Consider the following 14,306-nt stretch of genomic DNA (forward strand, 5'->3'; position numbering starts at 1 on the left):
CCTTTGTTTTGTATTTATTTAGTATGGTCAGGGCGTGAGTTGGGTGGGCAGTCTATGTTTGATTTTCTATGATTTGGGATTTCTATGTTTCGGCCTAGTATGGTTCTCAATCAGAGGCAGGTGTCATTAGTTGTCTCTGATTGAGAATCATACTTAGGTAGCCTGGGTTGCACTGTTTGTTTGTGGGTGATTGTCTATGTTAGTGGCTTGTGTTCAGCACAGGTCTCATTTGTAGCTTCACGGTCCTCATTGGTTTATTGTTTTTGTTACTCTTTTGTATAGTGTTGCAGTGTTCAGTGTTCTCTTGATTAAAGTTCACTATGAACACATACCACGCCGCATATTGGTCCTCTGATCTGATCTTCAGATGAAGAGGAGGAAGACTGTGACAGCCCTGTTTAGTTTCTCTTCTTGCTTGGTTAAATGTACATTTTTGTAACATTGCAATCCAGGTTGCCTGCCCTGTCATAACTCATTGTAACCTATAGAGTGTATGGAGATGAGTTTTCCCACTTGGAATATATTCTGTTAGAAACTACAGTAAATTATGTACACCATGCATTAAAAGTCACATTGCTATGGCTTTATTTTTGCACTAAAATGACCCTGCCTGCTGTAATATGCATTAAATAAATGTATTAAATGTATTTTCTCTTTCTTTTGTGTGCATTTCACCAGTCATTATGGGGATTTAATTGATTATTGGTTTTAAACACCAAACAAAACAGAGACATTTTAGTTGAGTGGGATGGTAACTGTTTTTGTTCACTATTTGAGCACCAAAATGTCCAAATATCTCATTCTGGTCCATATGGCAAGTCAGTCAGAGTACTATATATCTTTCAGCACTGCTTTTACCGACGTGGAAACTTGTTTATTTATAGAAACAAGATCATTTATAATCAGGGGTTAATATATTATGAGCAAGGTTTTGACATTAGGGGTGAAACAAAGGACACTGACCCTTACCAGGAGGAAGTGTGTCTCCGTCATTGAGCTTTTGTTTTACAGACATGTCATCATGGGAGATATGCAATATTTTAGCAGATAACAGTTGTAGTGGGATCACACACACACAGACGCACACACACGTGTGCACACACACACACTGATGCTGAACCTTTCATGTAAGCCTTGGGGATGACACAGCTAGATGGCTCTGAGTGTTTGAAGGACATTTCAGTCTCAATCAGTGAAGATTAAAGGCAGAAATACCAATAATCACCCCACATTATCCATAGCCCAACATCCTCACAGTCTGCCTTGTTCAGGGGCAGAATATTTTTTTTTTTTTTTTTTACCTTGTCCAACACTCTAACCACTAGGCTACTTGCCCATGGAAGACCAGGAAATCTGGTCACAATGTCGTGAATGGACAGATACAACATTGTAATACTCTTTATTATTTTAATAAACCAAAATCCATGTTAAATCTAAGCGCAGGTAATATTGCTACAGGTTCAGGGTTGTGTCAAAAATATTTTTGCTATTTTCCCTATCACAATTATTGGCTCACTTAATGGAGTTGGTACGAAAGGGCTAGGTTTTGATGAATTAACAAGTTGTCGGTGTGTTGAGGCTTTGGCCCTCACTGGCCAATCAGAACATGCTCCATGGCGAAATATGTGTTGCTTGAGGTTGTGTATTTACAGTTTTTAATGTATTTCCATGGAATCAACTCCAATTCTAATGTTAGTCCGTTATAGTTTGTTAAATTGCTTACATAAACAAAATAATAAACTATAGACCTATCCTATCTTTGTTAAATAGGCTAACCTGAACTAGTTTGCACATTGTTCTAAGTAATTGCATGGCTTCAATCTCATTCACACTGATATAGGGGCTAGGCCTACTGTAAACTGCATTATGGCTGAGCATGGACATGCCAACCATTGTCAATAGGCAAGATAAAATTCATTACTGATGAGGCCTAAAAAGAGAATAAATAATTTTAATCAAATTCTAATCAAAACTAAACTAATTGTTTTAAATAGGAAAATGGTATATTTGAATCAATGTCATTGTATCAACGTCATAGCTTGAGTAAAATAACATACAATACCAGTCAAAAGTTTGGACACACCTACCAATTCAAGGGTTTGTCTTTATTTTTACTATTTTCTAAATTGTAGAATAATAGTGAAACATCAAAACATATATGGAATCATGTAGTAAGCAAAAATGTGTTAAACAAATCTAAATATATTTTAGTTTCGAGGTTCCATATTAGCCACCCTTTGCCTCGATGACAACTTTGCACACTCTTGGCATTCTCTCAACCAGCTTCACCTAGAATGCATTTCAATTAACAGGTATGCATTTTTAAAAGTTCATTTGTGGACTTTCCTTACTTCTTAATGAGTTTTAGCCAATCAGTTGTGTTGTGACAAGGTAGGGTTGGTATACAGAAGATATTATGGCAAGAACAGTTCAAATAATCAAAGAGAAACAACAGTCCGTAATTGCTTTAAGACATGAAGGTCAGTCAATCCAGATTTTTTAAAACTGCTACCGGGCTGCCCTCAGGCGAGTCTTGTGAGGCTTGTTTTTTTTGGGATGTCTCGTGGACTGACAAATACCGCTGCACTGTAGCTCGGCCACCTTCCACCACAGATGTCTCTAGCTTTAAAAGACGGATTTCGATTGGGATTGTTTTGGTATGCCAAATAGTTTCCCACAGGGCCACAGAAATTGACTCAAGATGGTTAAAGGAGCAGGACATTTTGGAACTAATTGAGAACATCAGTGTTATTGATCTTAGCACATATTGAAGGTTTAAAGATGCACTATGCAGAAATCTCTCCTCCATTTCCTGTTTGCTGAAATTGTAATAGTTTGCCTAATTTGAGTTTGTGACAAAACAAGCAAGTATAGTGCAGAAAATCATTGCACCATCTACATATATTTTCCATATCCAGAAATTTACATTTACATTTAAGTCATTTAGCAGACGCTCTTATCCAGAGCGACTTACAAATTGGTGCATTCACCTTATGACATCCAGTGGAACAGCCACTTTACAATAGTGCATCTAAATCTTTTAAGGGGGGGGGGGGGTGAGAAGGATTACTTTATCCTATCCTAGGTATTCCTTAAAGAGGTGGGGTTTCAGGTGTCTCCGGAAGGTGGTGATTGACTCCGCTGTCCTGGCGTCGTGAGGGAGTGTGTTCCACCATTGGGGAGCCAGAGCAGCGAACAGTTTTGACTGGGCTGAGCGGGAACTGTACTTCCTCAGTGGTAGGGAGAAATATTGTATTTTCAGCTGTTTGAAGCTGGTGTTCAAAACCGAAAGTTCAAAACAAAATTTAGTGCACATAGAACAGATCTACCGCTTATAAGAATTGCTTTCAATGAGAATGACAGATCTATGACTCATATTTCTATGTGGATTTGTTTACATATTAAGTTACATAATGCATTCCCTCCAAAAAAATTGTATATTTATGAACCCCAGCGTCAATCTAAGTAGCATAATTAAGAAATTAAATCAAAATCTGTCAGTTTAAGCTAGATATGTTTGCATTGAATGCGTTTCGATCCACCACATACGCGTGTGACTGCCTTTACCCATCTGTGGTAAAAGGTGGCTGAGCTACAGTGGTGTATGTCAGACCCTGAGACATCCCAAATATCGGTCTTCTCACAAAAATGTCTGTAGCATCCAAACAGTTTGGCCTACAAACTAATATGATCACTCTATGGAAAGATGAGACTCTCATGAAGATGAGACTCTCATGAACACAATGGTCTTGCAGTTCCAGTTAAAAAAAATATGTTTTGTGCCTGCCCAATAAAAGGGGTTAAATAGGTATCCCCTAGAATTTTAAGAAATGGGCTATAGTAGTAATGGCCAAATTCAATCTAAAGGGGTCCAGAAATGTAAGAGCTATATAAGAAAGCTTAGGAAATCAAATTGTTGTTATTTCTTTACACATATTTAACCCCATTTTCTGGATAAGCACCTTTGTATTTCCATTATTTTTCTTAACTGGTACCGATCAACTTCACCGAGGTCTGTGGTACCGAGGTCCGTGTTACTTGTCGCAGACCAAAATAGAGGCCACCGTCTTGTTCGTGAAAGTCTCATCTTTCCATAGAGACAGACACTTCAAAACCTTATTCCTTACGATTGATTTTTTTACTGTCTTTTTTGACGTTTATGAATGTGTTATTCAATTAGTTTCTATGAGCTATAGTAGTAAAGTACCCCCCCAACGGCTTGGACATTTATAGGTTAATGAGAGATCACCTCAAGACAGAACTGGAGCTAACATAGACCCACGCATCAGACTTTGCCATATAATCCACCCATCCACCCCATCCCTTTCCCATCACTATCCAACGGTCCCTGTCCAGGATTGTTTAATTATTACATTAAACAGAACTGCTAGTGCCAGGGGTGAAAAGGTGACGTTGACACAGTGTGTGTGGTTAGGTTCTTCTCGTCACTGACAGGAATAGGTATCTCAGTTTGGACCGTTATCAAACACAGGCTGACCCAAAGATAGGGTCTACCCAGGGATGCAAGATATCCAGGTGGATGTTTCTCGATAGGTCTTGTACTATGCATCTGTAGGCCTTACAAAAGTATTTTACTGTGTGTGTGTGTGTGTGTGTGTGTGTGTGTGTGTGTGTGTGTGTGTGTGTGTGTGTGTGTGTGTGTGTGTGTGTGTGTGTGTGTGTGTGTGTGTGTGTGTGTGTGTGTGTGTGTGTGTGTGCGCCTGGCCTGCCACAGGTCGCGGCGGTTATGACGAACCCAGAGTCTCTGGTGGCACAGCTGGCGCGAACTGCCTACATTTTTACACATATTATCCGTTAGTTATGGAAATGAAATACGATATGCAATATTTTTTATTATATACTGAACAATAATATATACGCAACATGTAAAGTATTGGTCCCATGTTTCATGAGCTGAAATAAAAGATCCCAGAAATGTTACACACGCTTAAACAGCATGATCATTACACAGGCGCACCTTGTGCTGGGGACAATAACAGGCTACTCTGACCTGCTGAGATATACATGGGGAGGCTCAATATAGCTAGTCTTATTGATAACTTTCTTATGTCAGTCTCGATGGCACCAAAAGTTTAAAAAGTATTGATAGTGGACAGAATGCGGTCGTCGGACCATCAAATAATTGGCATATACATTACTCTTACAGAATGTCCACGTGGGCAAGGATGTTGTAAAAAATAAATTGGATGACAACTTGATTTTAAATTCCATGAAATTCACTACTCATCAAAACATTTAGTCTATTAATGAACCCCAGCTTCAATCTAAGCAGCATAATAAAGTTATCAAAATCAAAAATCTGTCAGTTTAAACTAGAGACATTTGCATGAAATGTGTCTCAATCCACCACATCCACCTATGGCGGCCTTACCCATCTGCGGTGGAAGGAGGCCGAGCTAGAGTGGTGTTTGTCGGACCCTGAGACATCCCAAAAATCGGTCTTCTCACAAAAATGTCTATAGCGTCCAAACAGTTTGGCCTACAAACTAATATGATCACTCTATGGAAAGTTGAGACTCTCATGAACACGATGGTTTTGTGGCTACCCAATAAAAGGGGTTAAATATGTATCCCCTAGAATTTTAAGAAATGGGCTATAGTAGTAATGGCCAAATTCAATATGTAATCAAATAATGTATTTTTTAAATAGATTATATCTAAAGGGGTCATAAAATTTCACAGATATATTATAAAGCTCAGGATATAAAATGGTTTTAATTTCTTTACACATATTTAACCACATTTTTTGGGTAGGCACAGAACTCCCTCTATACTTCCATTCATTATTTTAACTGGTACCGGTCACCTTCAGATGAGTCCCGTGACACTTGTCGCAGAGCAAAACAGAGGCCACCGCCTTGTTCGTGAGAATCTCATCTTTCCATTGAGACAGACACTTCAAAACCTTATTCCTTATGATTCATTTTACTGTCTATTTTTGCCATTTAGGAATGTGTTATTCAATTAGATTCTATGGGCTATAGTAGTAAAGGCCCCCCCAACGGCTTGGACTTTTAGAGGTTAACGAGAGATCACCTCAAGACAGAACTGGGGCTAACATAGGCTCAACATAGGCCATTCACATGTTTGGTTCTTGATTTGAAAAGGGTCTTCTAAAGGCTGTAACATTGGCAAACATGGAGTCCAACTAATATAGACTGACATTAAAATGGGTATGCTTCGTGAAACAATAACCTGCCCAGGGACTGTGGTTGAAAATGAGCTGGCTGGCTAAATCCAGCACTTTTACTGAAACGTTGATTAATGTGCAATGACCCTGTAAAAATAAAATCAACTCAACTCCACAATGGGTTTCAGGCTACTAACACCCCATGTAGTTGCAAAAATGTTTTCACCTTGTCATTATGGGGTATTGTGTTCAGATGGGTGAGATTTATTTATTTTTTAATCCATTTTGAATTCAGTTTGTAATGCAACAAAACGTGGAATAAGTCAAGGGGTATGAATACTTTCTGAAGGCACAGTAGTTAATTATAGTAGCCTTGATGAGTAACCACCACACATCAGACTTTTCCATATAAGTATTCCAGGTGGATGTTTCTCAATAGGTCTTGTGCTATGCATCTGTAGGCCTTACAAAATTCTGCAACCACTTGACTGTGCAGATAATGAAGCAAACATGGCAGTTGGTGTTCAGTAAATAGGTACATTGTTTCGGATTGTTTCAGCTAGTTGTTCAATGTTAGTTGATTGCAAGCACTTTCATAGCAAAGCCATGGTAACAAGATTATTTGAGAAATACATCATTATAGTGCTGACTGTGTGTGTGTGTGTGTGTGTGTGTGTGTGTGTGTGTGTGTGTGTGTGTGTGTGTGTGTGTGTGTGTGTGTGTGTGTGTGTGTGTGTGTGTGTGTGTGTGTGTGTGTGTGTGTGTGTGTGTGTGTGTGTGTGTGTGTGTGTGTGTGTGTGTGTGTGTGTGTGTGCTGACTCATTATGAGATGCACCGAGCTCTCCTTGGCATTTTGGATGTTTCTGTTGTTTTGACTGTATCATGCATGACAAGTTGACTTGTCTTGATACCAGATCTGAACTAATGGAGTTAGTTAGCTTCGGCTTTGATAATAGCACGTCCATGTCTATTTGCTGATTAATAATATCACTTTTCTTTGCCATTTTGTATTATTAAGTTGTTTGTTTCAGTGGTTAAATATAAATCACAGTAGGTCCACAGGTCCAGTACATTTCCAACCTGTATATCTCTCTGACAGATTTTGAGCTGTTTGTTTTGCTTAACAGTGGACTTTCCAACTACTCTTATCAAGCTGGCTGGTTTCCCAACTCTACTGCTGGGAAGTAACGCACCCCACGGGGGATTTACCCCTGAAACTCAAAATATCACTTAACACTGTGGCATCAGCCAGAGAGCTGGCAATCACTGTGAAGACCAGGCCCAAGGCATCCTATGAGCCTCGTAAGGCTTTCAGTCTAACCATCACTGGAGACCCGGGAGCGAAAGTAGGGCTGGTACTTGTAGACAAGGGAGTCTACGTTCTCAACAGCAAACACCGTCTCACACAGACCAAGATCTGGGACAACATAGAGAAGCATGATACAGGCTGTACAGCTGGAGGGGGAGCAGACAATATGGGGGTGTTCTACGATGCTGGTCTGGTATTTGAGACCAACACTGCTAAAGGGACTGGGATCAGAACAGACCCCAGCTGTCCTGTTAGTTCTAGGCGGAGACGAGCAGTGACCATCAGTGACGTCATCACTAGTATGGCCAGTAAGTACAATGGTCTGGCCAAGGAGTGTTGTGTGGGCGGGATGAGGGACAACACCATGGGATATACCTGTGACAGACGGGCCCAGTACATCACAGATGGGGACGTCTGTGTCCAAGCCTTCCTTGTCTGCTGCACTGAGATGGCCTCCAAGAAGATAGAATCCAAACAGGATGCACTGCTGCTCTCACGCAGTGAGGAGGATGATGATGATGCGTACATGCGGTCTGAAGACATTGTGTCTCGTCGTCAGATCCCTGAAAGCTGGATGTGGGAGGACAACCAATCTTCCTGAATGCCCTGCCCAAAACAAGCACTGTGAGTCCACATCTGTAATAAGGAACAACTTCTTAAAGGATTCCATCACCACCTGGCAAATAACAGCCATCAGCCTGTCTAAAACTCATGGCATCTGTGTGGCAGATCCGTTTGAGATGATAGTTCTAAAGGAGTTCTTCATCGACCTCAAGCTGCCCTACTCAGCCGTCAGCAATGAACAGCTGGAGGTCAAAGCAATCCTCCACAACTACAGCGAAGACCCCATCATTGTGCGTGTGGAGCTAATGGAGAATGACGAGGTGTGCAGCTCGGCAAGCAAGAAGGGTTAGTACAGGCAGGAAGTGAACATGGACGCCATGTCCACCCGGGTTGTCCCCTATGTCATCATCCCTATGAAGCTGGGCATGTACTCCATTGAGGTCAAGGCATCTGTGAAAAACTCTGACAGCAATGACGAAGTGAAGAGAGATCTAAGTGTTGTGGCTGAGGGAGTACTGGTCAAGAAGGAAACCAACATACTCCTGAACCCGGCTAAACATGGTGGTGAGCAAACGTCACACATACCCAGTGGAGTTCCCCGGAACCAGGTGCCAAACTCTGATGCTAACACACTGATCAGTCTGACTGGTTGAGAGCAGACCAGTGTGCTGGTGGAGCAGGCCATCAGTGGAGAATCTCTGGGCAGTCTGATAGTTCAGCCAGTCGGATCTGGGGAACAGAACATGATCTACATGACCCTGCCTGTCATTGCTACACACTACCTAGACAACACCAAAAAGTGGGAGGATATTGGCCTGGACAGACGGAACACAGCCATCAAGTACATCAACATTGGTTACCAACGTGAGCTGGCCTACCGTAAAGAAGATGGCTCCTACGCTGCCTGGGTCAGCAGACAGAGCAGCACCTGGCTGACAGCATACGTGGTGAAGGTGTTTGCCATGTCCAGTACATTAATCAGTGTTCAGGAAAACGTGCTCTGTACTGCTGTCAAGTGGCTGATCCTGAACACACAACAGCCAGGTGGCATCTTCAATGAGTTTGCTCCTGTCATTCATGCAGAGATGACGGGTAACGTGAGGGGATCAGACAATGACGCCTCCATGACAGCTTTTGTTCTCATCGCCATGCAGGAAGCACACTCACTGTGTGAGCAGTATGTCAACAGCCTACAAGTCAGTATGGCTAAAGCAGTAGCGTACCTCGATAAGCGTTTGCCCCACCTGACGAACCCCTATGCTGTAGCTATGACCTCCTATGCTCTGGCCAATGCAGGGAAACTCAACAAGGAAACCCTATTGAAGTTCGCCTCTCCACAGCTGGACCACTGGCCAGTCCCTGGTGTTCACCAGTACACGTTGGAGGCCACGTCGTACGCCCTGCTTGCCCTGGTCAAGGTGAAGGCCTTCGAAGAGAACGGCCCCATAGTCAGGTGGCTCAACAAGCAGAAGAAGGTGGGAGGGGGATACGGATCCACACAGTCCACCATCATGGTGTTCCAGGCTGTGGCTGAGTATTGGAGCCATGTGAAGGACCTGAAAGACTTTGACTTGAACATCAACCTAGAGGTGGCCGGCAGACCATCAGTCACCAGGTGGTCCATCAACAACAAGAACCAGTTCCACACTCGTACAGACAAGGTCAACTCCATAGACAAGGACTTGACTGTAAAAGCCTCAGGAAATGGTGAGGCGACCTTGTCGGTGGTGACACTGTACTATGCCCTGCCAGAGGAAAAGGACAGTGACTGTGAAAGCTTTGACCTCTCTGTCACCCTCACTAAGATGGACAAAACAAGTCACGAGGACGCCAAGGAGTCATTTATGCTCAATATTGAGGTGTTGTATCGAAACTCAGAGAGAGATGCGACCATGTCTATTCTGGACATCGGCTTGCTGACCGGCTTCATTGTGGACACAGACGATCTGAATCAGTTGTCCAAGGGGAGGGAGCGCTACATAGAGAAGTTTGAGATGGACAAAGTTCTGTCTGAAAGAGGATCTCTCATCCTATATCTGGACAAGGTGTCTCATAAGTTAGAAGACAGAATATCATTTAAGATCCACAGAGTACAGGAAGTGGGAGTTCTTCAGCCAGCTGCCGTCTCTGTATATGAATACTACAACCAGAAGCACTGTGTGAAGTTCTACCACCCACAGAGGGAGGGTGGTACTCTGAGCAGACTGTCTCTTGGAGATGTGTGCGGAAGAGAGCTGCAGTATGCAGAAGAAAGATGAGCCAGATGTCAACCGCAACACTTACGGTGGTGTCCTAGGAGAAGAGACATGGATAGAGTACTGGCCCTCACAACAAGAGTGCACATCCAGAATATACAGAGAAGTCTGTCTGGGCATTGATGAGTTCATCAACCAGATCACAACCTTCGGCTGCCCTGTTTAGTTTCTCTTCTTGCTTTGTTAAATGTACATTTTTGTAACATTGCAATCCAGGTTGCATGCCCTGTCATAACTCATTGTAACCTATAGAGTGAATAGAGATGAGTTTGCCCACTTAGAATATATTCTGTTAGAAATTGACCAGTAAATGATGTACACCGTGTATAACAAAAAATATATATCTTTAAAGTTAAAATATGATGATGACGACTGCAAATGGCACACTTATACATTTAAGTCTATATCGTCATTGATTACAATGACATAGTCACATTTCCATGGCTTTATTTTTGCACTAAAATGACCCTGCCTGCATGAAATAAATCATTTTTAAAAAAAAACATATTGTCTCTTTCGTTTGTGTGCATATCAACAGTCATTGTGGAGATCTAATTGTTTATTTTAAACACCAAAAAGAGACATTTAAGTTTAAGGTTGAGTGGGATGGTAACTGTTTTTGTTCACTATTTGAGCACCAAAATGTCCAAATATCTCATTCTGGTCCATATGGCAAGTCAGTCAGAGTACTATATATCTTTCAGCACTTCATCATTGTTTTTACCAAATGCGATCAGGATTAGCAAACATTTTCTCCTGCCCCATATGGCACTAAGAAAATAAGATGTACTGTATACAAATCAGTTAGGGTAATAGACGCTTTCATCACTGCTTTTACCGATGTGGAAACTTGTTTATAGAAACAAGATCATTTATAACTAGGGGTTAATATATTATGAGCAAGGTTTTGACATTAGGGGTGAAACAAAGGACACTGACCCTTACCAGGAGGAAGTGTGTCTCCGTCATTGAGCTTTTGTTTTACAGACATGTATGTCATCATGGGAGATATGCAGTATGTATTTTAGCAGACAACAGTTGAAGTGGGATCACACACACACAGACGCACACACACAAACTGATGCTGAACCTTTCATGTAAGCCTTGGGGATGACACAGCTAGATGGCTCTGAGTGTTTGAAGGACATTTCAGTCTCAATCAGTGAAGATTAAAGGCAGAAATACCAATAATCACCCCACATTAACCATAGCTCAACATCCTCACTCTCTTCCTGAACCCAGATGACAATGCCTGGTGCTAACATGCGTCCTTTGTCGTGATCTTGTCAACTTTTTGACAGGTGTAGACAATCAAAATACACATTGTGAACTAATTGTAATCAGAACTTTCTGACCCCTTCCAGAGGTAGTCAGGCATGCATTGAATATTTTGTATAATTGTTTTTAACCTTTATTTAACTAGGCAAGTCAGTTATTAAGAACAAATTCTTATTTACAATGACGGCCTACACTGCATTGTATCTGGACATCTTACAAGTGTGCAGATCTGGTTGTTCAAACTATTTAACTCATCAATATACTTTAGCAAAAGTAAAATGATTGACTAAGCATGACATTATTTTGAAACAAAATCTCTCTTTAATTTATTTAACTAGGCAAGTCAGTTAAGAACAAATTCTTATTTTCAATGACGGCCTAGGAACAGTCTGCCTTGTTCAGGGGCAGAACAACAGTTTTTTTTTTTTTTACCTTGTCAGCTCAGAATTCGATCTTGTAAACTTTCAGTTACAAGTCCAACGCTTTAACCACTAGGCTACCTGCCCATGGACGGACCAGGAAATCTGGTCACAATGCCGAGATAATTATTTTAACAAACCAAAATCAACGGTAAATCTAAGCGCAGGTAATATTGCTACAGGTTCAGGGTTGTGTCAAAAATATTTTTGCTATTTTCCCTATCACAATTATTGGCTCACTTAATGGAGTTGGTACGAAAGGGCTAGGTTTTGATGAATTAACAAGTTGTCGGTGTGTTGAGGCTTTGGCCCCTCACTGGCCAATCAGAACATGCTCCATGGCGAAATATGTGGTTGCTTGAGGTTGTGTATTTACCGTTTTTTATGTATTGCAATTTATGTATTCCAATGTTAGTCCGTTATAGTTTGTTAAATTGCTTACATAAACGAAATAATAAACTATAGACCTATCCTATCTTTGCCAAATAGGCTAACTAGAACCAGTCTGCACATTGTTCTAAGTAATTGCATGGCCTCAATCTCATTCACACTGATATAGGGGCTAGGCCTACTGTAAACTGCATTATGGCTGAGCATGGACATGCCAACCATTGTCAACAGGCAAGATAAAATTCATTACTGATGAGGCCTAAAAAGAGAACAAATAATTATAATCAAAAAGAAACAAATTGTTTTAAATAGGAAAATGGTATGTTTGAATCAATGTCATTGTTTCAACGTCATAGCTTGAGTAAAATAACATACAGTACCAGTCAAAAGTTTGGACCCAACTACTAATTCAAGGGTTTTTCTTTATTTGTACTATTTTCTACATTGTATAATAATAGTGAAACATCAAAACTATTAAATAACACATATGGAATCATGTAGTAACCAAAAAAGTGTTCAACAAAAGGGTTTGACATTCCATATTAGCCACCCTTTGCCTCGATGACAACTTTGCACCCTTCTTGGCATTCTCTCAACCAACTTCACCTAGAACGCATTTCAATTAACAGGTATTTTTATTTGATTTGACCTTTATTTAACTAAGCAAGTCAGTTAAGAACAAATTCTAGGAACAGTGGGTTAACTTCCTTGTTCAGGGGCAGAACGACAAATTTTACCTTGTCATCTTTCGGTAACAAGTTCAGTGCTTTAACCACTAGGCTGCCTGCCTTGTTAAAAGTTCATTTGTGGAATTTCTTTCCTTCTTAATGAATGAATTTGAGCCAGTTGTGTTGTGAAAAGATAGGGTTGGTATACAGAAGATAGCCCACAAAGGTCTCCGCCACGGCACAACCCAAGGGGGGGCGTCAACCCAGACAGGAAGATCACATCAGTGACTCAACCCACTCAAGTGACACACCCCTCTTAGGGACGGCATGGAAGAGCACCAGTAAGCCAGTGACTCAGCCCCTGTAATAGGGTTAGAGGCAGAGAATCCCAGTGGAAAGAGGGGAACCGGCCAGGCAGAGACAGCAAGGGTGGTTCGTTGCTCCAGAGCCTTTCACCTTCACACTCCTTGGCCAGACTACACTCAATCATATGACCCACTGAAGAGATGAGTCTTCAGTAAAGACTTAAAGGTTGAGACCGAGTTTGCGTCTCTCACATGGGTAGGAAGACCATTACATAAAAATGGAGCTCTATAGGAGAAAGCTTAGAAATTCTAGGGACAGTAAGGAGGCCTGCGTCTTGTGACCGTAGCGTACGTGTAGGTATGTACGGCAGGACCAAATCAGAGAGATAGGTAGGAGCAAGCCCATGTAATGCTTTGTAGGTTAGCAGTAAAACCTTGAAATCAGCCTTTGCCTTGAGAAAGCCAGTGTAGGTGTTATGGGATTCTTCTGATGAAGGAGAGGAGGACCAAAACGCAGGGTGGTTGAAATTCATGTTTGTTTTTTAATAGGAAAACTATACATGAATAAACTACAAAAACAACAACCGCGTAAACCCGAAACAGTCTCGTGTGGCACTGACACAGGAGACAATCACCCACAAAACCCAACACCAAACACGCTACCTAAATATGGTTCCCAATCAGAGACAATGACTAACACCTGCCTCTGATTGAGAACCATATCAGGCCAAACACAGAAACAGACAAACTAGACACACAACATAGAATGCCCACTCAGATCACACCCTGACCAAACAAAACATAGAAACATACAAAGCAAACTATGGTCAGGGTGTGACAGTAGGGAGGCTAGCACTGGAGTAATATGATCAAATTCTTTGGTTCTAGTCAGGATTCGAGCAGCCGTATTTAGCACTAACTGAAGTTAATTTAGTGCTTTATCCGGGTAGCCGGAAAGTAGAGCATT

At 41.4% G+C, this 14,306-nt stretch overlaps 1 pseudogene across 1 annotated transcript; it reads left to right on the forward strand.

Moving 5' to 3' along the window:
- Positions 1-2,474: 2,474 nt before the first annotated feature.
- Positions 2,475-10,716, forward strand: LOC127914229 (complement C3-like; annotated as a pseudogene). The gene is made up of 2 exons (XR_008087744.1): positions 2,475-2,480; positions 7,279-10,716. The product of XR_008087744.1 is annotated as a complement C3-like (transcript).
- Positions 10,717-14,306: the final 3,590 nt, after the last annotated feature.

This window comes from Oncorhynchus keta, chromosome 31 (genome assembly GCF_023373465.1).
Source record: "Oncorhynchus keta strain PuntledgeMale-10-30-2019 chromosome 31, Oket_V2, whole genome shotgun sequence".
Lineage (NCBI taxonomy): Eukaryota > Metazoa > Chordata > Actinopteri > Salmoniformes > Salmonidae > Oncorhynchus > Oncorhynchus keta.